Consider the following 27,634-nt stretch of genomic DNA (forward strand, 5'->3'; position numbering starts at 1 on the left):
GTGGGGAAAAGGTGTTAATTAAGAGTACCATGGCAAAGAAAACTGCTTTTTGGCTTTGCCTACAAACTGGCTTATTCTTCTTATAAATAATCAGTCCCACTTAATTACCAGACCATATTGTATTTACTAGCTACAGTCAAGCATTCCCAGACCTCATAGTTTTAAGTCTGTGAAACACCTGAATATTATGATCTCACCTCATGATACAGAATCTCTCTATTCAAGTTTATACATGACGTGGAAAGTCTCCGGGATGTACTCTGAGGTGTAAAATTAGTGTAATTCCACTGGAATGAAAGAGACGTGCCAATTTATATCAAGTGAAGCTATGGCCCACAACGTCTCAAAGACATTTGCTTTTGTCTAGCAAACAGCAAACAACATTCTTCATTTTAATGGAAAATAATGGTTAAGTCTGCCCTTGCTAATGTACAGAAGCAGATCAAAGATGGTACAACCTCAGCTTGCGAGGCAGTATTTCGCTAGCAGACAATTAATATGATAGTATCAGGGAAATGAAAATCTATTCCATGCCTAGGTGTTTCCCCTCATGGACTGCAAAACTACTGGGTTTATCATTTTCTGTCTTTAGGCAAAAAAGGTAACTCTTATTTGCATGTTTGTCAGTTTGCGCTTGAGAGTACGAGATTTACTTAAAAACAAGCTCAGCGAGCTAAATGAAATGCCAATGGTCTTATTATCTTGAGAGAGCAAACCACTTAAGCCCATGATTAAAATGAAGGTAATTGAATTTAAGTGTGCAGTAAAGTAAAGCATAGAAATAAATACTTTGCCTTGAATAAAAAAGAGATTATTCTCACACTTAAATGTAAGCACTAATAACTATTTTGCTAAAATTGAGGTTTGTAGCTTTCTCTCTGCTGTTCCAACTATCCCATTAATAAAAACTGGCACTAATTTCAGAGCTTTTCTAGGAAATTTGTATCACAGAATGAAGATCAAGGTGTTGCTTATACAATAAATTGGCAGAGTAGATTTGCAAGAGGAAAACATTAAAATCTGGGTGTGATTATGTATGTATCAGAAAGGCAGGAAAGAACTTATTTCAAGTTTGTGTGGCTTTCTCAGAAACATGTCCTTGGTAAAAGAGAACGATAACACCTACTTGTTCTAGGAAATCTCCAAAAGGCCGGTGTTCAGGGTAACTTCAGTGCAACTGCAGCTGCTGTGTTTTTACACCCGAGAACCTCTGTACCAAATTGGTGTTTGGATTTTTTTTTTTTTTTACTGCAAGTTTAGGGAAGGAAAATGGATAAATGGAAAAGTTCAGCTGCAATCCCATCGCAAACTGCAATCACAGTCACAACAAAATATTTAGATATGACTTTTCCATTAAATGTTCCTCATTTCTTCTCTGATTTTAAAAGCTTTTTTTTTTTTTTTCCATTATAAAACTTTTCAAATGCCAAATGATTCACTTCCTTGCCACCATTTTGCCTTCAAAGAAAACAAAAAAAGCCAGGTTTTGCTCCTGTTTAGCATGAAGTTAGGTTCCCTAGCACTGAGCGGAAACTTCTTTCTTATTACATGGCTTTGGTATCACTGGAAGAGAGATGGACCAGAGGCACATTTGAAAACATAATATTCTTTGTTGTACATAATGTTATAGGCTGGACTGTTGTGCTGAGGCGAATGAGATGAGGTTTAACAAGGCCCAGTGCCGGGTCCTGCACTTTGGCCACAACAACCCCATGCAGCGCTACAGGCTTGGGGCAGAGTGGCTAGAAAGAAGGCTGTGAAAAGGAAAATGATCGGGGGGTGCTGATCGACGCTCAGCTGAACATGAGCTGGCAGTGTGCCCAGGTGGCCAAGAAGGCCAATGCCATCCTTGCCTGTATCAGGAATAGTGTAGACAGCAAGAGCAGGAAGGTGATCGTCTCCCTGTACTCAGCTCCGGTGAGGCTGTACCTCAAGTGCTGTGTTCAGTTTTGGGCCCCTCACTACAAGCAACAGAGGACGCCCAGAGGAAGACTGTAAGGGCAGGGCAGGCAGTAATGTCACAGAATACTCTCCCAGCACTTAGGGACCTAGGAACTTAGCAACCTAGGAACTTCCAAAGCCAGAGGTTGGTGTCTTGTATTTATTTTTTTAATTTTAATTTTTTTTTTAATTTTTTTTCCAACAACTTTGTTATCCACAGATTGCCTTACTCCCTTCCCAAGCTCACTCACGAATAGGTTGAGCTGGACCAACATGTGCACGTGTGCCTGTGAAACTCCACCTCCCTCTGCTGTCAACAGTAACCAGGTATTAGCTTCGTTTTCTTTCAGTAGTTATACCTTCTTGGGAGATTATTACCTCCTTTCCCCTGGTAGATTTTCTTCCCTGAGAAAGGTGGGAGACATTGTCAAGGGTTTTTTAGAAATCCAAGTAGAATGCAAGGAAATATCTGCCTCACATGCTGGCTGAATCCTTCAAAGAACTCCAGCAGTGATCTGCAAGGTCTAGCTTTCTTTTGCCATGCTCATCCTTCTCCATGAATGCCTTATGGGAGTGTCTGAACCTTCCTGTCTGCTCTTGGCTCCAGTGTCGGCAGATAACTGGAGCTCTGCAAGGGAACAAAACCGGTGGGAGGTAGACACAAAGTTTCTTAAGAAACAGTTTGAGAGGACTGAGCTGATAATTTAGACACAACCCCAGTTATCTTCATGAAGACCAATGGCTAATGATTAGGCATAATCATAATAATCTCATTAAATAAATAATAAATGCTTTGAGTCTGCAAGCACCTAATCACAAGAATTTTATCTTCTGCTTTCCGTGATTCTTCTACGATGTGCAGCTGTCAGACTGTTCCTATTAACTGGACTTTGAAACCTCTACGTGCTCTGCTGTCAACACGACTTCTGTAGTGTCTGTAAGTTCACAGAGTGACCTATCTTTTGCAGACTTACATTTTAAAATATTTCTCATTCTATTTTTGCCATCTTTATGTATACATGTTGAGTGGTAAAATGCAAATTTAGAAGGCCTGGTATGAGGATCATTCATACTTTAAAATGGTATTTTTTATATGGAAAGGGCCATTATCCTAATTAAGCTGGCCCAACTTGAGGCGCGGGTGTATTCACTTGTGCATACACATACAATCTAATGCATTAAATGCATATAGATCTATTCACATGTATTACACACTATATATACATTTAATGCATCCAGACTGTGTGTATGTCATGCTTTTTGTGCAGAGCGACCTAATGCAAAGCGCACTGCGATGACTATCGCTCCCATTTGGCACACAGAGAAGACTGTGCTGGATAAATTGTTCACCAAAAACCATCAGCCAGGCTGGCCACGGGCACTATTTACACCAGCAAAGTGCTTTTGATACGGATTGCGTGAGAGACACGGCACAAAAGATGGCTGCATTGCAGTGGACCGAGGAGCGTTACTCCAGGATGAAGGCAGGAAGCAAAAATAGCCTTGCCACGCCGCTATCACAGAAAGTTTCTAAAGCGGGAATGTGAATTCCCTGCCCTGCATGCACGCAGCCTGCGGCCGCTCAGCTCCACGCCTCTGCCCCAGCTCAGCACCAGCTCCAGCTCAGCACCAGCCGCAGCCCAGCCCGTTCCCCAGCCCCAGCTCAGCACCAGCTCAGCACCAGCCCCAGCCCAGCCCCTTCCCCAGCACCAGTTTCAGCACCAGCCCCAGCTCAGCCCCTGCCCGGCGCCGCCCCTCTCCTCGCTGCCGCCAGGATGAGCGCACGGCAGAGGGCTGGCCGTCGCTTGCAAGGGAGCTGGAGCGAAAGGGAAGGGGCAGAAAATGGAGCGGCAGTAATGTCCTGAAGGTAAAGCTATGCTCAGTTGTTGTTGTCTTTTTTTCTTTTTTTTTTTTTTTTCCTCGTCCCCGAGCCTGCCTCTCGCTTGGTTTGTTTCGAGCAGAGGGAAGGAGACTTGTTGAGAAGGCGTCACTTTATAAAAGTTTGCATATTTTGCTGAGTTTTTTTTTTTTTTTTTTAAGGGGGGGTTGTACTATTCGTAATGCAACTGTGCGATGTGGCCAAGATCTAAATATACGGCTGTGAAAACAACCCCTGAGATAGCGACACCAATAGCAGAGGCTATTGTTTAACTTTTGGGATTCCGATTAAATCCTGAAATGTTAAATATTTATTTAATGCGTACGGAGATCAGGAATTCTCGCTAGCTACACTAATGGAGTCAGAACAGGCAGCGAGGTTTTTTGCCTACTCCCCTCCCAAATCTAAATGGGGACTTCCAGATCTAAGAGCAGGGACTTTGTGCCAATGCTCAGACTGGAATATGAACATTAAAGGACAAAACGCTTTAGCTTTGTTTTAGGAGTTTTATTTCAGTTGGTTAAGCAAACTATCACATTTTTTCCCATTTCTCCAGCTCAATCCAAACATAACATTCCAAAGGCTAAAATCTGGTACAAAATAAAACCTACTTAGTAGCAGCTGAAGTTACATTCACAGTCTAAAAATGATCTGAAAGCGCCTCGAGAGTCCTAAATGTCATCTCTGCTAACGCTCCTGCCGTGGCCTATGTACTGCTGCAATCCTCTGAAGTGGTTACCTGTCCAAGAGTTGGGAACAGACGATAAGAAGCCAGCAGACAGAAAGCCAAAGAGACACTAAAAGCTAAAGAACACGGTTCTTCATGATGTTACACTGCAGCAGTTAGCTTTCTTAAATGTTAATACATTTTCCCTCAGAGATGCTTCTTGGCTCAGTGTTTGTTGTTTTTTTTCTCTGTACTATTTTGTACATTGTCACGAGTACATAAGATCAGTTTAGCGTATGAAGGCTCTCTAAATTTTGGCTGGAGTTTCAATGAACTCACAGGGAAGGCGGGTGTGGGGTGATAAACTTCAGGCTCTGTGAGTTCACATCTCACTAAAGCATTTTACTCAAAAGGAACACTGTCCTAGAGTCAAAGTATGGTTAAAGTTATAGTTTGTCCAGAGAAGGGCAACGAAGCTGGTGGAGTCACCATCCCTGGAGGTCTTTAAAAGACGTTTAGATGTAGAGCTTAGTGGTATGGTTTAGTGGAGGACTTGTTAGTGTTAGGTCAGAGGTTGGACTAGGTGATGTTGGAGGTCTCTTCCAACCTAAATGATTCTGTCATTCCCAAGCTGTGGTGAATTGTAATTAAGGTTGTGAACTACTTTAGTGACAGTGCCTCACATGGGGCCCATCTCAGCAGTTGGAGCAAAAGGTTTATGACCTTCTAATTTTTCCTTTACCATGTGAAATATGAAGGTGTTGGGATAATAACAGTAATGCTAACATTTCAGATTTGCAAAAAATGTAAGCAAAATTGAAAATATATCCTTTGCCTTTTGATTTTCCTCCTTGTATTTCCTTTCCAAACATATGTCATAGGGCAGTGCTTAAAGAGTGGACGAAATCCCATCAGTGGTGTAAAACCCTGAATGAAAAATAACATTTGACTATTACTATGAGAAAGTAGAGATTTCCTCATCTTATTGGCTTCTCCCACAAGTTTTAATTTCTGTTTCGGAAAATGACCCAGTTCCCTTTCCTCTTTTTATTTATTTATTTATTTTTAAATAAGACTTCTGTGGAAATGGTTTTATTGTGAACAGAAGCAAATAACTTGCATCATGCTGTCCCAAACTACACCATACTACTGCCCCAAAACACTTTAATTTTATGATAGGTATTATTATGCTTGTATATGCAGATCTTGATACTGTAAAGGAAATTATTAAAGCCAACTATTTGGTCATGAGGATTGAAAAAAAATTTGTTTCCCAAGTGTGCCACAAAATTTAAATACGAGTTGTAAAGGCCCGGTGTGGTTTAACTTGAGGACTTCGGTGAAAATACACCTAATGCACTCAGAAGGTCAAGTCCTGTCCGCTCCGCCATGGGAAAGCTTTGGTAGTCTGTATTGCCATCACTAATTGCTTTGTGTTGTGAAATCCTCGGGTGATAATGTGCTGTTAGAAAGTTGTCTTATGAGTAATTAAGCTTAGGTCTAGCTATTATAACCTGATTTGTTACTCATACACTAGAGTCATCGGCTGTGTTTTCTCTCAAGATGCAGATAAAGCTCAGTGTCCTCTTCGCTGGTCTAAGGCAAAAGTGCCTGCATAATGAATGGAGAGATTTTAACTATAGGTAGGTTCAGGCACATGTAGCAGGAAGCATTATCTTTAACACAATAGGTACAATTATTGTATTTCAAATTTCAATCATTTGTATTTCAAATTGTTCCTTTTTCCTTTTCCTTTCCTTTCTTTTATTAAGAGGGAATGATGTGGGATGTGTACCTTTCTTCAATTAAAGTTTAAAATACTGTTTTTACTCATAAGTAAGGTTTTTTTTTTTTTTTTTTTAATCTGTCTTTGAGAGTGTTTCTGTTTATTGTATCCAAGCTTCTCCATAGAGTGGGTGTAACCAGGAGAAGAATTTGGCCCATAATGTGAGCTAAATTTTCAGCGCTTCCACTATTTAGAGCTCTGCTGTGTTAAAAATAGCTTCCCTGTGGTTTTGGCCATGGAGCCACAAATACAACTTTTCAGTGCAGAGTTATTGTGGATGTTGGTCCCAACTATTGCTACAAGAAATGGAATTCCAGCTCACGACTGTGTCAACAGATGGTCGTATTGAATGTGAGGTTGTGTGTTAGATCTTCTCACTGTCCCAAACAGAGAATGCGTCCCACCCAAATGCCAATCGCATTCAAAGGGAGCATGCTCCCAAGGAAGCACTTGGCCTTGGGAGTGAAAAGCCCTGGGAAAAACTGAGCCCATGCTGGCAATAAATTGGAAGAATGTACACAGAAGGCTCCGAGGGTGGCTAACGGTGCAGGATGTTAAACAGGTGCTAGGGAAGTGAGTAAATCTTTAAGAAGAAAACAACACAATTTTGTTCGTGAGTAATTTTGAGCATAGTTTACACAAAACAAAAAAGCTCGCAGGGACGTATGATGTATCTTCCTGCTGCCTACAGGTTTTTGATGCGGTTGCTACAGCCAGCTTTCAGGAGGTGGGGGCTACCTTCCCTCTGAGCTTAGCAGTGGGTGACAGACTCCAGAAAGTGTTCTTGCAATCTGAGGTCATGTTCTGGAAATGGTTGAAAATCACCAATTTAGAAGAATGCCAGTGAGAGTACTGTATGTCCATGTACCGCTGAAGCAATAGTGAATGCAAGCCGGGAGGCAGTCTAGAAAACTAGCAACAGTGGAGGAAAATTCAAAGGAACTATGCCATTTTAAATTCTTTTATTTATCGTTTCCTCTGTGAAGCAGTGTATTACTTCACGTTAATCAGCTGGAATTTTTTTTCCATTCCTCCAGGAAGGTTCCGCCTCCCGTTCTGCAAAGCAGATCCAATTTAGCAGTACTTTGCCCTGACCAGATGCTATGCACAAGTTTCAGTGGTCCAGGGTTCACACTCTGATATGGACTTTGCAACAGGCCTCAGTGTTCTCTTCTATTCATTGCTTATGCGTCTACTCTTCCTGCATTGTCCTCTCACCCTTCTTAGGACTTTGACTTTTTTGTCTGTTCTTTTGACATTTATTGGTTGGATTTCATGTTCAGTTTTGCACCTTTAGTTGACTCTCAAATCTGTTAAACTAGATATACCATCCCTAATATATTTACATTTTTCTTCTCTAGTGTGAAAAGACAATGTTGATTTAAACTAAAAAAACCTTTACACAATGTCTTTAGTTCAAACATCTTCATAGATGTAGCAGCACTCAGCAGTTTGATCTCATTTATTCGTTCAGTCTAGTAAAAAAAAAAAGCCGGCAGCTTTTTTTCTTGGAAGTATACCTTTAGCTTGTCTTTCCCTCCCCTGACCTACAATTTCATGTTGAGGTCCTGTATCTATAGCTTCAAGAAACAAGAGTAATCCTTCTCTCCCCTTCTCTGCAGTGCTGTGTGAGTTGGGCAATGTAAGATTTCCAGAAGCGTGGCTGTAACAATACTAGGGAACTCAGTGGCTGGGAGCCAGCGAGTGTAAGTTCACAGTAGCCCACACCACCAAAAGCCCTGCAGATAAACACTTTTAATACATTTCCTCCAGACACTAAGCAATTTTTTTTCATTTGGATTTAACTTTCTTACATGTGTGATGTAATGTACACAACATTTGTGTTGTTTTCTTGTTGTGAGGCAGCCACATACCATCTATTGTGTTTGTTCTCAGCATGCTGTAAATTGTGGGGCTATTTAAGAGGACCAAATGGCCAGAGTGAATGCCACCTCCCTTTCCACTGGCTGAACTCTGCTCAGACATAACCCTCTTGTTCTGCCTCAAAAATATACGTAAAAGTATGTATAGTATGTTAGCCCCTCCTTAGCCTTTCCCACCCTGAAAATTTTCGAATAGGGATGGCATGTTCCCCTCTCCACTGCCAAGAAAAAAAAAAAATCACAGTATTTCCCCCTTCCCCCATTTCTTCTCAGCACACAGCTGTGAGAGTCTAACTTTCAGGAGCTATCCTATCTGTTTCCCCCGATTTTGTTTTGAAGCTGGATTTCGTTTAAATATCCAAGTCATCTTTCACACTGCAGGATTTTTTTGACATAGTTTTAAAGTGGCCTTGCAAATGTTTAATGTGGGTAGAGACATGGTAATTGTTTATATATATATATATATATGTTCTTTTTATCCTATTATTTTGCATGTTTTTTTTTTTTTTTTTAATAAAAACCTCCCCCAGCAATTTAGAAAGTTGATAGGGAATTAAGTTGAACAATGCAGTCATTTTAGAAGTCACAGGAAGGCCAAAGTTTCATAATAAAGCTACTTTTTTTTTTTTTTTCAAAACTATTTCCTTATAATTCAAACAATCTATTTAATTTTCACACCATTCATTTCTAACCAAACAAAAAATCTCATTAAAAAATGTAGAGATCGTATTCAAAATCTAGCGAGAAAATCAAAATAATGTAATTTAAGATACTTGTTGAACTTCATAGTTGCTTCTCAACCATGCAAGGCCTGATACAAAGCAGCGGTAATTTTTCTGTTGATTGTTTTGCACTTTGATCAGACTGTAAGGTTATAGCTAGTCCAACAAACATGCACAGCAGCTCAGGTTTTATGAGAAGACAGTCTTCTGTCTTCATTGGTATTAGACTGTGTGCAAAGGAATGTGAAACAGGTAGTTGTACTTTACTTGACTTTACAAGGCTGGAGCAAATGTATAAACACGTGCAGTTGTCTCTGCAGAATCTGAGCATGCTGTTATAATTAAAATGTTTAAGTAGAAAGTTAGCTAGTTGTTTTTCCTTAGATTATCAGAGTTACATGTCTGTATTTTGAAAAATGTACATTTGCCAATGCTAAAAGAAGACGGATGGATTCATGAGTTATGAAATTCATGAATTTCCCAAATTCATGTAGTCACATGATTTCCAGAAACTATGTGCAGGATGCCTCAAGTCTACTTGCTGCAACCCTATTTTTGAGTTTTGTATGTTACTAGAGTACACCAACTTCTGTCGACTATATACAGCTTTGTATGTAGTCAACAGAAGTGTACGTGGTGTTAATTTTTTTGTGACCTTAAGCATAAACAGACTTGAATCATGAGATAGCAGATGTAATTTACTTTATCCTTTACTCTGTCCCATTGACTAGAACCAGGTAACTTGTCTTTTGCAGTTGGTCATTTGCCATTTAACATTAGACAAAGAATTAGTCTGTGGCAGAATGATGAAAAAGAGGAAAACTATTTTTCAGTTGGTAGATTATATTTGTTATTACTCTACTCCAAAATAGTCTGTATATTGTGCTTAAGATTATCACTGCTTTCTAAGGAGTAGTGTGTTGTGAGCAGACATGCCTAACTTGCCTGTATTTTTAAACTGGGAACTTTGCACAACTTAGAGTTTTGGAAAACTTGGAGTTTTCCCGTAAGCTTGCATGCACACCTGCAGTGTTCCTCATAAACTCTAAAACCTCTGCAGGAGGAAGCACATCAGAGCTCTGTCTCGTAGCTTCACTTGACAACATACAACTGTTTTGTAACTTCTTAATAAGAGAACATTTTGTTTTGTAGAGACATGATGGCTGGCACATGAACAACACCTCAAACGCTGCTGCCAATTTGTTGTTTGTTACTTGGTTTATTAATTAAGTTACACAAAAGATTTGGAAAAAGACCAACAGCCTTCAACAGCCTTTTTTTTTTTTTTTTTGGTCCCATATTTTGGACTGCCTGGCCAAAGCAGAACAATTGCTGGTGCAGAGATACACAGAAGTCCCCAAAGGCGGTTAGGGCGGTTAGCTCTGTTCTTTGATTGAATTATACCAAACCCATGCACCTTCACTGTTTGTCATGAACTTTAGTAGGGATATCCTTCCTGTTGGTCTATTAATTGACCTCTGTATAGATCTGATCAGAGTACACTGGTGCTAAAAACTTCTGTTTACATCAAAAGCCACATGGTTTTCAGCCAGAAAAAAAAATAATCTTCAAAGCTCAAACTTATTTAAAATTGAAACCAGTTTGGCTCACTGGCTATTTTCCCCATTTCTACAAACTTTACCTCACTTTTTTTCTTCTTCTTATTTTTTTTTTCTGGAGTTAATTTACACAAAGAAGGGGTTTCATGTTCTTTCTTTCTGGCTTAATTATATAAAATATAATGTGTGTATATACATATATATATATATGTATATAAAATTCCTTTACATTTGCCTGTTTCTAGAAATTTTTTTTGGAAGGAAGAATTTTAATAGCAAGATTCGGTTGGCATAAGAGACACCAGGTTTTTAATGGCTCAAAACTGGTGTAGTTACACGTCCTGCAACAGAAATACAGATTTGTATACAAAGGATGGTTTTGCCTAGTGTATCCTTCCCATATGCTATTTTTGCCAGGGGAAGTAACTTTTCTCTAGAAATTTCTGTAGTGGATCAGGCAATCATTCAGCTAAGTTCAGCAGTGTGTCTGAAGAGGCCTCAGGTAGGCCTCAGGCACCTTTGGGTTCTGAAGTAGTCTTCCTGTAGAAAAAGTTTCCTCTTAAAATCATTTTGAGGACTGAAGTGTGAAATACTTTCCCCTCATTGTGGATATTTTCATTAAGAATATGAAGCTAAGTTTCTCCGTGCCATCAGTTTGGACCTCGCCAGTGCTTTGTGGTGAGCAGTGCCACCTGCTCAGGAGCCGGGACAGCAGCACTAGGCTTGGTTAGGCCTTCATGGAGGCCTCTCAAGTATCTCATCTGTCATGAGGGAAACAAAACTTTGCCAGTCCTTCCTCATGATGAGAGGCATTAACAACTCATTTTTATTGTTGATTTTAATGAAGTTTGTGTGTTCTTCAGTTACGGCTGAAATACTGGCTTTTGGAGTTCCCAATATCTGTTGCTTGTTGAGGGGAATTTCACACATGGAAATGTTGTAACTTCAAGTCATGGTGCTGAACTCGGTTCTTCTTTAATTTTCCCTCGTATTCACTGATTTACATAGTTAATAATGACAAGAAATGAACGATTAGGCTGCAGCGTGCTTGATCAAGGTCAGGCATTGTTGTGGCTTCTTGGAGGTAGCATTGGCCAGGCACCTCTCTGAAATGAGCTTCTCTGCCATCCAACAAGTGGCTGTGAGGAAGCGGTGGCCATTTCCATGTCACGTGGCAAGGACAGTTTGTCTCATTGGGTATTTTCCCCATTTCTACAAACTTTACCTCACTTTTTTTTTTTTAAATTATTTTATTTTACTTATTTTTTTTAACTGAAGTTAATTTACACGAACAAATAAGTGGTTTAATCATATACAATATAGTATATATGTATATATATAATGCTTTTACATTTGCCTGTTTATAGTATTTTTTTTTTCAGAAGGAAGAATTTTAATACCAAGATTCAGTTGGCATGCCCGAAGCCATGGCTACACCAGGTTTTTAATGGCTCAGAACTGGTGGAGTTACACGTCCTGCAACAGAAATACAGATTTGTATGCAAAGAATCGTTTTGCCTAGTATATCCTTCCCATATGCTATTTTTGCCAGGGGAAGTAACTTTTCTCTAGATATTTCCGTAGTGGATCAAGCAACCATGCAGCTAAGTTCAGCAGTGTGTCTGAAGAGGCCTCAAGTAGGCCTCAGGCACCTTTGGGTTCTGAAGTAGTCTTCCTGTAGAAAACGTTTCCTCTTAAAATCATTTTGAGGACTGAAGCGTGAAATACCTTCCCCTCATTGTGGATATTTTCATTAAGAATATGAAGCTAAGTTTCTCTGTGCCATCAGTTTGGGCCTCACCAGTGCTTTGTGGTGAGCAGTGCCTGCCGCTCAGGAGCCAGGACAGCCGCACTAGGCTTGGTTAGGCCTTCATTGGGCCTGTAAACTATCTCGTCTCTCATGAGGGAAACAAGACTTTGCCAGTCCTTCCTTTCAATGAGAGGCATTAACAACTGATTTTTTTGTTGATTTTAATGGAAGTATGCGTGTTCTTCAGTTACGGCTGAAATACTGGCTTTTGGAGTTCCCAATGTCCGTTGCCTGTTGAGGGGAATTTCACACATGGAAATGTTGTAACTTCAAGTCATGGTGCTGAACTCGGTTCTTCTTTAATTTACCCTCATATTCACTGATTTACATTGTTAATAATGACAAGAAATGAACAATTAGGCTGCAGCGTGCTTGATCAAGGTCAGGCATTGTTGTGGCTTCTTGGAGGTGGCATTGGCCAGGCACCTCTCTGAAATGAGCTTCTCTGCCATCCAACAAGTGGCTGTGAGGAAGCAGTGGCCATTTCCATGTCATGCGGCAAGGACAGTTTGTCTCATTGGGTATTTTCCCCATTTCTACAAACTTTACCTTGCTTTTTCTTTCTTGTTTTTTTTTTTTTTTTTTTTTTTAACTTATTTTATTTTACTTATTTTTTTTTAACTGGAGTTAATTTACACGAATAAATAAGTGGTTTATTTATATAAAATACAGTATATATGTATATATATAATTCTTCTACATTTCCCTGTTTCTAGGTGTTTTTTTTTTTTTTTTTTTTTTTTGAAGAAAGAATTTTAATAGCAAGATTCAGTTGGCATGCCGTAAGCTGTGGCTACACCAGGTTTTTAATGGCTCAGAACTGGTGGAGTTACACGTCCTGCAACAGATTTGTATGCAAAGAATCGTTTTGCCTAGTATATCCTTCCCATATGCTATTTTTGCCAGGGGAAGTAACTTTTCTCTAGAAATTTCTGTAGTGGATTAGGCAACCATGCAGCTAAGTTCAGCAGTGTGTCTGAAGAGGCCTCAGGTAGGCCTCTGCACCTTTGGGTTCTGAAGTAGTCTTCCTGTAGAAAACGTTTCCTCTTAAAATCATTTTGAGGACTGAAGCGTGAAATACCTTCCCCTCATTGTGGATATTTTCATTAAGAATATGAAGCTAAGTTTCTCCGTGCCAGCCAGGACAGCCGCACTAGGCTTGGTTAGGCCTTCATTGGGCCTGTAAACTATCTCATCTCTCATGAGGGAAACAAGACTTTGCCAGTCCTTCCTTTCAATGAGAGGCATTAACAACTGATTTTTATTGTTGATTTTAATGGGAGTATGCGTGTTCTTCAGTTACGGCTGAAATACTGGCTTTTGGAGTTCCCAATATCTGTTGCTTGTTGAGGGGAATTTCACACATGGAAGTGTTGTAACTTCAAGTCATGGTGCTGAACTCGGTTCTTCTTTAATTTACCCTCATATTCACTGATTTACATTGTTAATAATGACAAGAAATGAACAATTAGGCTGCAGCGTGCTTGATCAAGGTCAGGCATTGTTGTGGCTTCTTGGAGGTGGCATTGGCCAGGCACCTCTCTGAAATGAGCTTCTCTGCCATCCAACAAGTGGCTGTGAGGAAGCGGTGGCCATTTCCATGTCACGTGGCAAGGACAGTTTGTCTCATTGGGTATTTTCCCCATTTCTACAAACTTTACCTTGCTTTTTCTTTCTTGTTTTTTTTTTTTTTTTAAATTATTTTATTTTACTTATTTTTTTTTTAACTGGAGTTAATTTACATGAATAAATAAGTGGTTTATTTATATAAAATACAGTATATATGTATATATATAATTCTTCTACATTTCCCTGTTTCTAGGTGGTTTTTTTTTTTTGTTTTTTTTTTTTAAGAAAGAATTTTAATAGCAAGATTCAGTTGGCATGCCGTAAGCTGTGGCTACACCAGGTTTTTAATGGCTCAGAACTGGTGGAGTTACACGTCCTGCAACAGATTTGTATGCAAAGAATCGTTTTGCCTAGTATATCCTTCCCATATGCTATTTTTGCCAGGGGAAGTAACTTTTCTCTAGAAATTTCTGTAGTGGATTAGGCAACCATGCAGCTAAGTTCAGCAGTGTGTCTGAAGAGGCCTCAGGTAGGCCTCAGGCACCTTTGGGTTCTGAAGTAGTCTTCCTGTAGAAAACGTTTCCTCTTAAAATCATTTTGAGGACTGAAGCGTGAAATACCTTCCCCTCATTGTGGATATTTTCATTAAGAATATGAAGCTAAGTTTCTCTGTGCCATCAGTTTGGGCCTCACCAGTGCTTTGTGGTGAGCAGTGCCTGCCGCTCAGGAGCCAGGACACCCGCACTAGGCTTGGTTAGGCCTTCATTGGGCCTGTAAACTCTATCTCATCTCTCATGAGGGAAACAAGACTTTGCCAGTCCTTCCTTTCAATGAGAGGCATTAACAACTGATTTTTATTGTTGATTTTAATGGAAGTATGCGTGTTCTTCAGTTACGGCTGAAATACTGGCTTGTGGAGTTCCCAATGTCCGTTGCCTGTTGAGGGGAATTTCACACATGGAAGTGTTGTAACTTCAAGTCATGGTGCTGAACTCGGTTCTTCTTTAATTTACCCTCATATTCACTGATTTACATTGTTAATAATGACAAGAAATGAACAATTAGGCTGCAGCGTGCTTGATCAAGGTCAGGCATTGTTGTGGCTTCTTGGAGGTGGCATTGGCCAGGCACCTCTCTGAAATGAGCTTCTCTGCCATCCAACAAGTGGCTGTGAGGAAGCAGTGGCCATTTCCATGTCATGCGGCAAGGACAGTTTGTCTCATTGGGTATTTTCCCCATTTCTACAAACTTTACCTTGCTTTTTCTTTCTTGTTTTTTTTTTTTTTTTTTTAACTTATTTTATTTTACTTATTTTTTTTTAACTGGAGTTAATTTACACGAATAAATAAGTGGTTTATTTATATAAAATACAGTATATATGTATATATATAATTCTTCTACATTTCCCTGTTTCTAGGTGTTTTTTTTTTGTTTTTTTTTTTTGAAGAAAGAATTTTAATAGCAAGATTCAGTTGGCATGCCGTAAGCTGTGGCTACACCAGGTTTTTAATGGCTCAGAACTGGTGGAGTTACACGTCCTGCAACAGATTTGTATGCAAAGAATCGTTTTGCCTAGTATATCCTTCCCATATGCTATTTTTGCCAGGGGAAGTAACTTTTCTCTAGAAATTTCTGTAGTGGATTAGGCAACCATGCAGCTAAGTTCAGCAGTGTGTCTGAAGAGGCCTCAGGTAGGCCTCTGCACCTTTGGGTTCTGAAGTAGTCTTCCTGTAGAAAACGTTTCCTCTTAAAATCATTTTGAGGACTGAAGCGTGAAATACCTTCCCCTCATTGTGGATATTTTCATTAAGAATATGAAGCTAAGTTTCTCCGTGCCATCAGTTTGGACCTCGCCAGTGCTTTGTGGTGAGCAGTGCCACCTGCTCAGGAGCTGGGACAGCAGCACTAGGCTTGGTTAGGCCTTCATGGAGGCCTCTCAAGTATCTCATCTGTCATGAGGGAAACAAAACTTTGCCAGTCCTTCCTTTCAATGAGAGGCATTAACAACTGATTTTTATTGTTGATTTTAATGGAAGTATGCGTGTTCTTCAGTTACGGCTGAAATACTGGCTTTTGGAGTTCCCAATGTCTGTTGCTTGTTGAGGGGAATTTCACACATGGAAATGTTGTAACTTCAAGTCATGGTGCTGAACTCGGTTCTTCTTTAATTTACCCTCATATTCACTGATTTACATTGTTAATAATGACAAGAAATGAACAATTAGGCTGCAGCGTGCTTGATCAAGGTCAGGCATTGTTGTGGCTTCTTGGAGGTGGCATTGGCCAGGCACCTCTCTGAAATGAGCTTCTCTGCCATCCAACAAGTGGCTGTGAGGAAGCGGTGGCCATTTCCATGTCACGTGGCAAGGACAGTTTGTCTCATTGGGTATTTTCCCCATTTCTACAAACTTTACCTTGCTTTTTCTTTCTTGTTTTTTTTTTTTTTTTTTTTAAATTATTTTATTTTACTTATTTTTTTTTAACTGGAGTTAATTTACATGAATAAATAAGTGGTTTATTTATATAAAATACAGTATATATGTATATATATAATTCTTCTACATTTCCCTGTTTCTAGGTGTTTTTTTTTGTTTTTTTTTTTTTGAAGAAAGAATTTTAATAGCAAGATTCAGTTGGCATGCCGTAAGCTGTGGCTACACCAGGTTTTTAATGGCTCAGAACTGGTGGAGTTACACGTCCTGCAACAGATTTGTATGCAAAGAATCGTTTTGCCTAGTATATCCTTCCCATATGCTATTTTTGCCAGGGGAAGTAACTTTTCTCTAGAAATTTCTGTAGTGGATTAGGCAACCATGCAGCTAAGTTCAGCAGTGTGTCTGAAGAGGCCTCAGGTAGGCCTCTGCACCTTTGGGTTCTGAAGTAGTCTTCCTGTAGAAAACGTTTCCTCTTAAAATCATTTTGAGGACTGAAGCGTGAAATACCTTCCCCTCATTGTGGATATTTTCATTAAGAATATGAAGCTAAGTTTCTCCGTGCCATCAGTTTGGGCCTCACCAGTGCTTTGTGGTGAGCAGTGCCTGCCGCTCAGGAGCCAGGACAGCCGCACTAGGCTTGGTTAGGCCTTCATTGGGCCTGTAAACTATCTCATCTCTCATGAGGGAAACAAGACTTTGCCAGTCCTTCCTTTCAATGAGAGGCATTAACAACTGATTTTTTGTTGATTTTAATGGAAGTATGCGTGTTCTTCAGTTACGGCTGAAATACTGGCTTTTGGAGTTCCCAATGTCCGTTGCCTGTTGAGGGGAATTTCACACATGGAAGTGTTGTAACTTCAAGTCATGGTGCTGAACTCGGTTCTTCTTTAATTTACCCTCATATTCACTGATTTACATTGTTAATAATGACAAGAAATGAACAATTAGGCTGCAGCGTGCTTGATCAAGGTCAGGCATTGTTGTGGCTTCTTGGAGGTGGCATTGGCCAGGCACCTCTCTGAAATGAGCTTCTCTGCCATCCAACAAGTGGCTGTGAGGAAGCGGTGGCCATTTCCATGTCACGTGGCAAGGACAGTTTGTCTCATTGGGTATTTTCCCCATTTCTACAAACTTTACCTTGCTTTTTCTTTCTTGTTTTTTTTTTTTTTTTTAACTTATTTTATTTTACTTATTTTTTTTTAACTGGAGTTAATTTACACGAATAAATAAGTGGTTTATTTATATAAAATACAGTATATATGTATATATATAATTCTTCTACATTTCCCTGTTTCTAGGTGTTTTTTTTTTGTTTTTTTTTTTTGAAGAAAGAATTTTAATAGCAAGATTCAGTTGGCATGCCGTAAGCTGTGGCTACACCAGGTTTTTAATGGCTCAGAACTGGTGGAGTTACACGTCCTGCAACAGATTTGTATGCAAAGAATCGTTTTGCCTAGTATATCCTTCCCATATGCTATTTTTGCCAGGGGAAGTAACTTTTCTCTAGAAATTTCTGTAGTGGATTAGGCAACCATGCAGCTAAGTTCAGCAGTGTGTCTGAAGAGGCCTCAGGTAGGCCTCTGCACCTTTGGGTTCTGAAGTAGTCTTCCTGTAGAAAACGTTTCCTCTTAAAATCATTTTGAGGACTGAAGCGTGAAATACCTTCCCCTCATTGTGGATATTTTCATTAAGAATATGAAGCTAAGTTTCTCCGTGCCATCAGTTTGGACCTCGCCAGTGCTTTGTGGTGAGCAGTGCCACCTGCTCAGGAGCTGGGACAGCAGCACTAGGCTTGGTTAGGCCTTCATGGAGGCCTCTCAAGTATCTCATCTGTCATGAGAGAAACAAAACTTTGCCAGTCCTTCCTTTCAATGAGAGGCATTAACAACTGATTTTTATTGTTGATTTTAATGGAAGTATGCGTGTTCTTCAGTTACGGCTGAAATACTGGCTTTTGGAGTTCCCAATGTCTGTTGCTTGTTGAGGGGAATTTCACACATGGAAATGTTGTAACTTCAAGTCATGGTGCTGAACTCGGTTCTTCTTTAATTTACCCTCATATTCACTGATTTACATTGTTAATAATGACAAGAAATGAACAATTAGGCTGCAGCGTGCTTGATCAAGGTCAGGCATTGTTGTGGCTTCTTGGAGGTGGCATTGGCCAGGCACCTCTCTGAAATGAGCTTCTCTGCCATCCAACAAGTGGCTGTGAGGAAGCGGTGGCCATTTCCATGTCACGTGGCAAGGACAGTTTGTCTCATTGGGTATTTTCCCCATTTCTACAAACTTTACCTTGCTTTTTCTTTCTTGTTTTTTTTTTTTTTTTTAAATTATTTTATTTTACTTATTTTTTTTTAACTGGAGTTAATTTACATGAATAAATAAGTGGTTTATTTATATAAAATACAGTATATATGTATATATATAATTCTTCTACATTTCCCTGTTTCTAGGTGTTTTTTTTTTGTTTTTTTTTTTTGAAGAAAGAATTTTAATAGCAAGATTCAGTTGGCATGCCATAAGCTGTGGCTACACCAGGTTTTTAATGGCTCAGAACTGGTGGAGTTACACGTCCTGCAACAGATTTGTATGCAAAGAATCGTTTTGCCTAGTATATCCTTCCCATATGCTATTTTTGCCAGGGGAAGTAACTTTTCTCTAGAAATTTCTGTAGTGGATTAGGCAACCATGCAGCTAAGTTCAGCAGTGTGTCTGAAGAGGCCTCAGGTAGGCCTCTGCACCTTTGGGTTCTGAAGTAGTCTTCCTGTAGAAAACGTTTCCTCTTAAAATCATTTTGAGGACTGAAGCGTGAAATACCTTCCCCTCATTGTGGATATTTTCATTAAGAATATGAAGCTAAGTTTCTCCGTGCCATCAGTTTGGGCCTCACCAGTGCTTTGTGGTGAGCAGTGCCTGCCGCTCAGGAGCCAGGACAGCCGCACTAGGCTTGGTTAGGCCTTCATTGGGCCTGTAAACTATCTCATCTCTCATGAGGGAAACAAGACTTTGCCAGTCCTTCCTTTCAATGAGAGGCATTAACAACTGATTTTTTGTTGATTTTAATGGAAGTATGCGTGTTCTTCAGTTACGGCTGAAATACTGGCTTTTGGAGTTCCCAATGTCCGTTGCCTGTTGAGGGGAATTTCACACATGGAAGTGTTGTAACTTCAAGTCATGGTGCTGAACTCGGTTCTTCTTTAATTTACCCTCATATTCACTGATTTACATTGTTAATAATGACAAGAAATGAACAATTAGGCTGCAGCGTGCTTGATCAAGGTCAGGCATTGTTGTGGCTTCTTGGAGGTGGCATTGGCCAGGCACCTCTCTGAAATGAGCTTCTCTGCCATCCAACAAGTGGCTGTGAGGAAGCGGTGGCCATTTCCATGTCACGTGGCAAGGACAGTTTGTCTCATTGGGTATTTTCCCCATTTCTACAAACTTTACCTTGCTTTTTCTTTCTTGTTTTTTTTTTTTTTTTTTTAACTTATTTTATTTTACTTATTTTTTTTTAACTGGAGTTAATTTACACGAATAAATAAGTGGTTTATTTATATAAAATACAGTATATATGTATATATATAATTCTTCTACATTTCCCTGTTTCTAGGTGTTTTTTTTTTGTTTTTTTTTTTTGAAGAAAGAATTTTAATAGCAAGATTCAGTTGGCATGCCGTAAGCTGTGGCTACACCAGGTTTTTAATGGCTCAGAACTGGTGGAGTTACACGTCCTGCAACAGATTTGTATGCAAAGAATCGTTTTGCCTAGTATATCCTTCCCATATGCTATTTTTGCCAGGGGAAGTAACTTTTCTCTAGAAATTTCTGTAGTGGATTAGGCAACCATGCAGCTAAGTTCAGCAGTGTGTCTGAAGAGGCCTCAGGTAGGCCTCTGCACCTTTGGGTTCTGAAGTAGTCTTCCTGTAGAAAACGTTTCCTCTTAAAATCATTTTGAGGACTGAAGCGTGAAATACCTTCCCCTCATTGTGGATATTTTCATTAAGAATATGAAGCTAAGTTTCTCCGTGCCATCAGTTTGGACCTCGCCAGTGCTTTGTGGTGAGCAGTGCCACCTGCTCAGGAGCTGGGACAGCAGCACTAGGCTTGGTTAGGCCTTCATGGAGGCCTCTCAAGTATCTCATCTGTCATGAGGGAAACAAAACTTTGCCAGTCCTTCCTTTCAATGAGAGGCATTAACAACTGATTTTTATTGTTGATTTTAATGGAAGTATGCGTGTTCTTCAGTTACGGCTGAAATACTGGCTTTTGGAGTTCCCAATGTCTGTTGCTTGTTGAGGGGAATTTCACACATGGAAATGTTGTAACTTCAAGTCATGGTGCTGAACTCGGTTCTTCTTTAATTTACCCTCATATTCACTGATTTACATTGTTAATAATGACAAGAAATGAACAATTAGGCTGCAGCGTGCTTGATCAAGGTCAGGCATTGTTGTGGCTTCTTGGAGGTGGCATTGGCCAGGCACCTCTCTGAAATGAGCTTCTCTGCCATCCAACAAGTGGCTGTGAGGAAGCGGTGGCCATTTCCATGTCACGTGGCAAGGACAGTTTGTCTCATTGGGTATTTTCCCCATTTCTACAAACTTTACCTTGCTTTTTCTTTCTTGTTTTTTTTTTTTTTTTTTAACTTATTTTATTTTACTTATTTTTTTTTAACTGGAGTTAATTTACACGAATAAATAAGTGGTTTATTTATATAAAATACAGTATATATGTATATATATAATTCTTCTACATTTCCCTGTTTCTAGGTGTTTTTTTTTTGTTTTTTTTTTTTTGAAGAAAGAATTTTAATAGCAAGATTCAGTTGGCATGCCGTAAGCTGTGGCTACACCAGGTTTTTAATGGCTCAGAACTGGTGGAGTTACACGTCCTGCAACAGATTTGTATGCAAAGAATCGTTTTGCCTAGTATATCCTTCCCATATGCTATTTTTGCCAGGGGAAGTAACTTTTCTCTAGAAATTTCTGTAGTGGATTAGGCAACCATGCAGCTAAGTTCAGCAGTGTGTCTGAAGAGGCCTCAGGTAGGCCTCTGCACCTTTGGGTTCTGAAGTAGTCTTCCTGTAGAAAACGTTTCCTCTTAAAATCATTTTGAGGACTGAAGCGTGAAATACCTTCCCCTCATTGTGGATATTTTCATTAAGAATATGAAGCTAAGTTTCTCCGTGCCATCAGTTTGGACCTCGCCAGTGCTTTGTGGTGAGCAGTGCCACCTGCTCAGGAGCTGGGACAGCAGCACTAGGCTTGGTTAGGCCTTCATGGAGGCCTCTCAAGTATCTCATCTGTCATGAGGGAAACAAAACTTTGCCAGTCCTTCCTTTCAATGAGAGGCATTAACAACTGATTTTTATTGTTGATTTTAATGGAAGTATGCGTGTTCTTCAGTTACGGCTGAAATACTGGCTTTTGGAGTTCCCAATGTCTGTTGCTTGTTGAGGGGAATTTCACACATGGAAATGTTGTAACTTCAAGTCATGGTGCTGAACTCGGTTCTTCTTTAATTTACCCTCATATTCACTGATTTACATTGTTAATAATGACAAGAAATGAACAATTAGGCTGCAGCGTGCTTGATCAAGGTCAGGCATTGTTGTGGCTTCTTGGAGGTGGCATTGGCCAGGCACCTCTCTGAAATGAGCTTCTCTGCCATCCAACAAGTGGCTGTGAGGAAGCGGTGGCCATTTCCATGTCACGTGGCAAGGACAGTTTGTCTCATTGGGTATTTTCCCCATTTCTACAAACTTTACCTTGCTTTTTCTTTCTTGTTTTTTTTTTTTTTTTTTAAATTATTTTATTTTACTTATTTTTTTTTAACTGGAGTTAATTTACATGAATAAATAAGTGGTTTATTTATATAAAATACAGTATATATGTATATATATAATTCTTCTACATTTCCCTGTTTCTAGGTGTTTTTTTTTTGTTTTTTTTTTTTGAAGAAAGAATTTTAATAGCAAGATTCAGTTGGCATGCCGTAAGCTGTGGCTACACCAGGTTTTTAATGGCTCAGAACTGGTGGAGTTACACGTCCTGCAACAGATTTGTATGCAAAGAATCGTTTTGCCTAGTATATCCTTCCCATATGCTATTTTTGCCAGGGGAAGTAACTTTTCTCTAGAAATTTCTGTAGTGGATTAGGCAACCATGCAGCTAAGTTCAGCAGTGTGTCTGAAGAGGCCTCAGGTAGGCCTCTGCACCTTTGGGTTCTGAAGTAGTCTTCCTGTAGAAAACGTTTCCTCTTAAAATCATTTTGAGGACTGAAGCGTGAAATACCTTCCCCTCATTGTGGATATTTTCATTAAGAATATGAAGCTAAGTTTCTCCGTGCCATCAGTTTGGGCCTCACCAGTGCTTTGTGGTGAGCAGTGCCTGCCGCTCAGGAGCCAGGACAGCCGCACTAGGCTTGGTTAGGCCTTCATTGGGCCTGTAAACTATCTCATCTCTCATGAGGGAAACAAGACTTTGCCAGTCCTTCCTTTCAATGAGAGGCATTAACAACTGATTTTTTGTTGATTTTAATGGAAGTATGCGTGTTCTTCAGTTACGGCTGAAATACTGGCTTTTGGAGTTCCCAATGTCCGTTGCCTGTTGAGGGGAATTTCACACATGGAAGTGTTGTAACTTCAAGTCATGGTGCTGAACTCGGTTCTTCTTTAATTTACCCTCATATTCACTGATTTACATTGTTAATAATGACAAGAAATGAACAATTAGGCTGCAGCGTGCTTGATCAAGGTCAGGCATTGTTGTGGCTTCTTGGAGGTGGCATTGGCCAGGCACCTCTCTGAAATGAGCTTCTCTGCCATCCAACAAGTGGCTGTGAGGAAGCGGTGGCCATTTCCATGTCACGTGGCAAGGACAGTTTGTCTCATTGGGTATTTTCCCCATTTCTACAAACTTTACCTTGCTTTTTCTTTCTTGTTTTTTTTTTTTTTTTTTAACTTATTTTATTTTACTTATTTTTTTTTAACTGGAGTTAATTTACACGAATAAATAAGTGGTTTATTTATATAAAATACAGTATATATGTATATATATAATTCTTCTACATTTCCCTGTTTCTAGGTGTTTTTTTTTTGTTTTTTTTTTTGAAGAAAGAATTTTAATAGCAAGATTCAGTTGGCATGCCGTAAGCTGTGGCTACACCAGGTTTTTAATGGCTCAGAACTGGTGGAGTTACACGTCCTGCAACAGATTTGTATGCAAAGAATCGTTTTGCCTAGTATATCCTTCCCATATGCTATTTTTGCCAGGGGAAGTAACTTTTCTCTAGAAATTTCTGTAGTGGATTAGGCAACCATGCAGCTAAGTTCAGCAGTGTGTCTGAAGAGGCCTCAGGTAGGCCTCTGCACCTTTGGGTTCTGAAGTAGTCTTCCTGTAGAAAACGTTTCCTCTTAAAATCATTTTGAGGACTGAAGCGTGAAATACCTTCCCCTCATTGTGGATATTTTCATTAAGAATATGAAGCTAAGTTTCTCCGTGCCATCAGTTTGGGCCTCACCAGTGCTTTGTGGTGAGCAGTGCCTGCCGCTCAGGAGCATGGACAGCAGCACTAGGCTTGGTTAGGCCTTCATTGGGCCTGTAAACTATCTCATCTCTCATGAGGGAAACAAGACTTTGCCAGTCCTTCCTTTCAATGAGAGGCATTAACAACTGATTTTTATTGTTGATTTTAATGGAAGTATGCGTGTTCTTCAGTTACGGCTGAAATACTGGCTTTTGGAGTTCCCAATGTCCTGTTGCCTTGTTGAGGGGAATTTCACACATGGAAATGTTGTAACTTCAAGTCATGGTGCTGAACTCGGTTCTTCTTTAATTTACCCTCATATTCACTGATTTACATTGTTAATAATGACAAGAAATGAACAATTAGGCTGCAGCGTGCTTGATCAAGGTCAGGCATTGTTGTGGCTTCTTGGAGGTGGCATTGGCCAGGCACCTCTCTGAAATGAGCTTCTCTGCCATCCAACAAGTGGCTGTGAGGAAGCGGTGGCCATTTCCATGTCACGTGGCAAGGACAGTTTGTCTCATTGGGTATTTTCCCCATTTCTACAAACTTTACCTTGCTTTTTCTTTCTTGTTTTTTTTTTTTTTTTTAATTATTTTATTTTACTTATTTTTTTTTAACTGGAGTTAATTTACATGAATAAATAAGTGGTTTATTTATATAAAATACAGTATATATGTATATATATAATTCTTCTACATTTCCCTGTTTCTAGGTGGTTTTTTTTTGTTTTTTTTTTTTGAAGAAAGAATTTTAATAGCAAGATTCAGTTGGCATGCCGTAAGCTGTGGCTACACCAGGTTTTTAATGGCTCAGAACTGGTGGAGTTACACGTCCTGCAACAGATTTGTATGCAAAGAATCGTTTTGCCTAGTATATCCTTCCCATATGCTATTTTTGCCAGGGGAAGTAACTTTTCTCTAGAAATTTCTGTAGTGGATTAGGCAACCATGCAGCTAAGTTCAGCAGTGTGTCTGAAGAGGCCTCAGGTAGGCCTCTGCACCTTTGGGTTCTGAAGTAGTCTTCCTGTAGAAAACGTTTCCTCTTAAAATCATTTTGAGGACTGAAGCGTGAAATACCTTCCCCTCATTGTGGATATTTTCATTAAGAATATGAAGCTAAGTTTCTCCGTGCCATCAGTTTGGGCCTCACCAGTGCTTTGTGGTGAGCAGTGCCTGCCGCTCAGGAGCCAGGACAGCCGCACTAGGCTTGGTTAGGCCTTCATTGGGCCTGTAAACTATCTCATCTCTCATGAGGGAAACAAGACTTTGCCAGTCCTTCCTTTCAATGAGAGGCATTAACAACTGATTTTTATTGTTGATTTTAATGGAAGTATGCGTGTTCTTCAGTTACGGCTGAAATACTGGCTTTTGGAGTTCCCAATGTCCTGTTGCCTGTTGAGGGGAATTTCACACATGGAAATGTTGTAACTTCAAGTCATGGTGCTGAACTCGGTTCTTCTTTAATTTACCCTCATATTCACTGATTTACATTGTTAATAATGACAAGAAATGAACAATTAGGCTGCAGCGTGCTTGATCAAGGTCAGGCATTGTTGTGGCTTCTTGGAGGTGGCATTGGCCAGGCACCTCTCTGAAATGAGCTTCTCTGCCATCCAACAAGTGGCTGTGAGGAAGCGGTGGCCATTTCCATGTCACGTGGCAAGGACAGTTTGTCTCATTGGGTATTTTCCCCATTTCTACAAACTTTACCTTGCTTTTTCTTTCTTGTTTTTTTTTTTTTTTTAAATTATTTTATTTTACTTATTTTTTTTTAACTGGAGTTAATTTACATGAATAAATAAGTGGTTTATTTATATAAAATACAGTATATATGTATATATATAATTCTTCTACATTTCCCTGTTTCTAGGTGTTTTTTTTTTGTTTTTTTTTTTTGAAGAAAGAATTTTAATAGCAAGATTCAGTTGGCATGCCAGTAAGCTGTGGCTACACCAGGTTTTTAATGGCTCAGAACTGGTGGAGTTACACGTCCTGCAACAGATTTGTATGCAAAGAATCGTTTTGCCTAGTATATCCTTCCCATATGCTATTTTTGCCAGGGGAAGTAACTTTTCTCTAGAAATTTCTGTAGTGGATTAGGCAACCATGCAGCTAAGTTCAGCAGTGTGTCTGAAGAGGCCTCAGGTAGGCCTCTGCACCTTTGGGTTCTGAAGTAGTCTTCCTGTAGAAAACGTTTCCTCTTAAAATCATTTTGAGGACTGAAGCGTGAAATACCTTCCCCTCATTGTGGATATTTTCATTAAGAATATGAAGCTAAGTTTCTCCGTGCCATCAGTTTGGGCCTCACCAGTGCTTTGTGGTGAGCAGTGCCTGCCGCTCAGGAGCCAGGACAGCCGCACTAGGCTTGGTTAGGCCTTCATTGGGCCTGTAAACTATCTCATCTCTCATGAGGGAAACAAGACTTTGCCAGTCCTTCCTTTCAATGAGAGGCATTAACAACTGATTTTTTGTTGATTTTAATGGAAGTATGCGTGTTCTTCAGTTACGGCTGAAATACTGGCTTTTGGAGTTCCCAATGTCCGTTGCCTGTTGAGGGGAATTTCACACATGGAAAGTGTTGTAACTTCAAGTCATGGTGCTGAACTCGGTTCTTCTTTAATTTACCCTCATATTCACTGATTTACATTGTTAATAATGACAAGAAATGAACAATTAGGCTGCAGCGTGCTTGATCAAGGTCAGGCATTGTTGTGGCTTCTTGGAGGTGGCATTGGCCAGGCACCTCTCTGAAATGAGCTTCTCTGCCATCCAACAAGTGGCTGTGAGGAAGCGGCGGCCATTTCCATTTATTTCCATGTCACGCAGTGAGGATGGTTTTGAGAAAAGTAGGTGTTTGTCCTACACGGGTGTTACACCCAGCACGAAGATTCTCATGCATATGGGCCGTTGTGGAATTTTCCTAATATCACTGTCCTCGGAGGTGTTTGAGGAAAGGTTGGTGGCATTGGTAGTAGGGTGAAGGTTGGACCAGATGATCTTGAAGGTCTTTTCCAGCCTTAACGATTCTATGATTCTAATATTGCTAACATTTTCCTGAAACTTTCATCTTTTTTTGGGGATTGTGAGATCTAGCTGCCTGAAGGACCTCAGCACTGCACATAAAACCCAGTGCCAGAAAATGTCCCCCAAATGCCCAGGCCAGGCCTACGCCAAATAGTGGGCTGGCAGCAGGAGGCAGGCAGGGCCGGCATATGTCCCACAGCTGGGACCGAGCAGACCGGGCATGGTGAGGCCGTGGCCAGCGGAGGCCATGGTCAGGTCCCAGCGTGGTGAGGTGAGCGCGGGCCAACAGGGAGCTCGAGCAGAGCTTTTTATGCCTCCATCTTGTGGCAAGCCACATTTGAGACGAGACAACACGGCCATCTGTTTTCTTCTTATTATTATTTTTTTAAATTTTGGGTTCTGCTTCAGTTTTATTTCATTTTTTTAGCCGCTACCCCGGAGCACGACTCCCTCCGAGGGCCCTTCCGCCGCTCTCCTCTCAGCGCTCCCGCCCCTGCCCCTTCCCGCCGCTTCCTCCCGGCAGCGCGCACGCGCGGCCACCGCCAGCCCGCGCGCTCCCGCCCCCTTCTCCCCCCCCCCTTCCCCTCCCCGCGGGGCTCCCCCCGCCCCTCCGCGCACATCCGGGTCCCGGCGCTGGCCCCGCCGGCCCCGCCGCCGCCGTCCCCGTCCCCTCGCGTCGTGGTGGGAGCGGGCGGCCCAGGCCCAGGCCCAGCCGCCGCCGCCGCCGGCCCTCAGGGGGACGTCCGCCGCGGCCGGGAGGCTGCCCGCGCTCCGTGCCGGGTGGGTGAGGGCGGCCCGGGAGCCTGGGGAGGCGCTATCTGCTTCGG

At 40.6% G+C, this 27,634-nt stretch overlaps 1 protein-coding gene across 3 annotated transcripts in view; it reads left to right on the forward strand.

Annotated features, from left to right (window-relative positions):
- Window positions 1–2,161: 2,161 nt before the first annotated feature.
- Window positions 2,162–27,634, forward strand: part of SMAD5 (SMAD family member 5) — a 47,120-nt gene continuing 21,647 nt past the window's right edge. For 2 of the 3 annotated variants that reach the window (XM_035560652.2, XM_035560649.2), the window contains exon 1: window positions 27,425–27,587. The gene's annotated coding sequence lies outside the window, so the exon portion shown is untranslated. Of the gene's footprint in view, window positions 2,269–2,803; window positions 2,879–3,209; window positions 3,809–27,424; window positions 27,588–27,634 lie in introns of those variants that run through there. The other variant, XM_035560650.2, reaches the window with a different exon arrangement.

The sequence above is a fragment of the Cygnus atratus genome, chromosome 14, assembly GCF_013377495.2.
Source record: "Cygnus atratus isolate AKBS03 ecotype Queensland, Australia chromosome 14, CAtr_DNAZoo_HiC_assembly, whole genome shotgun sequence".
Lineage (NCBI taxonomy): Eukaryota > Metazoa > Chordata > Aves > Anseriformes > Anatidae > Cygnus > Cygnus atratus.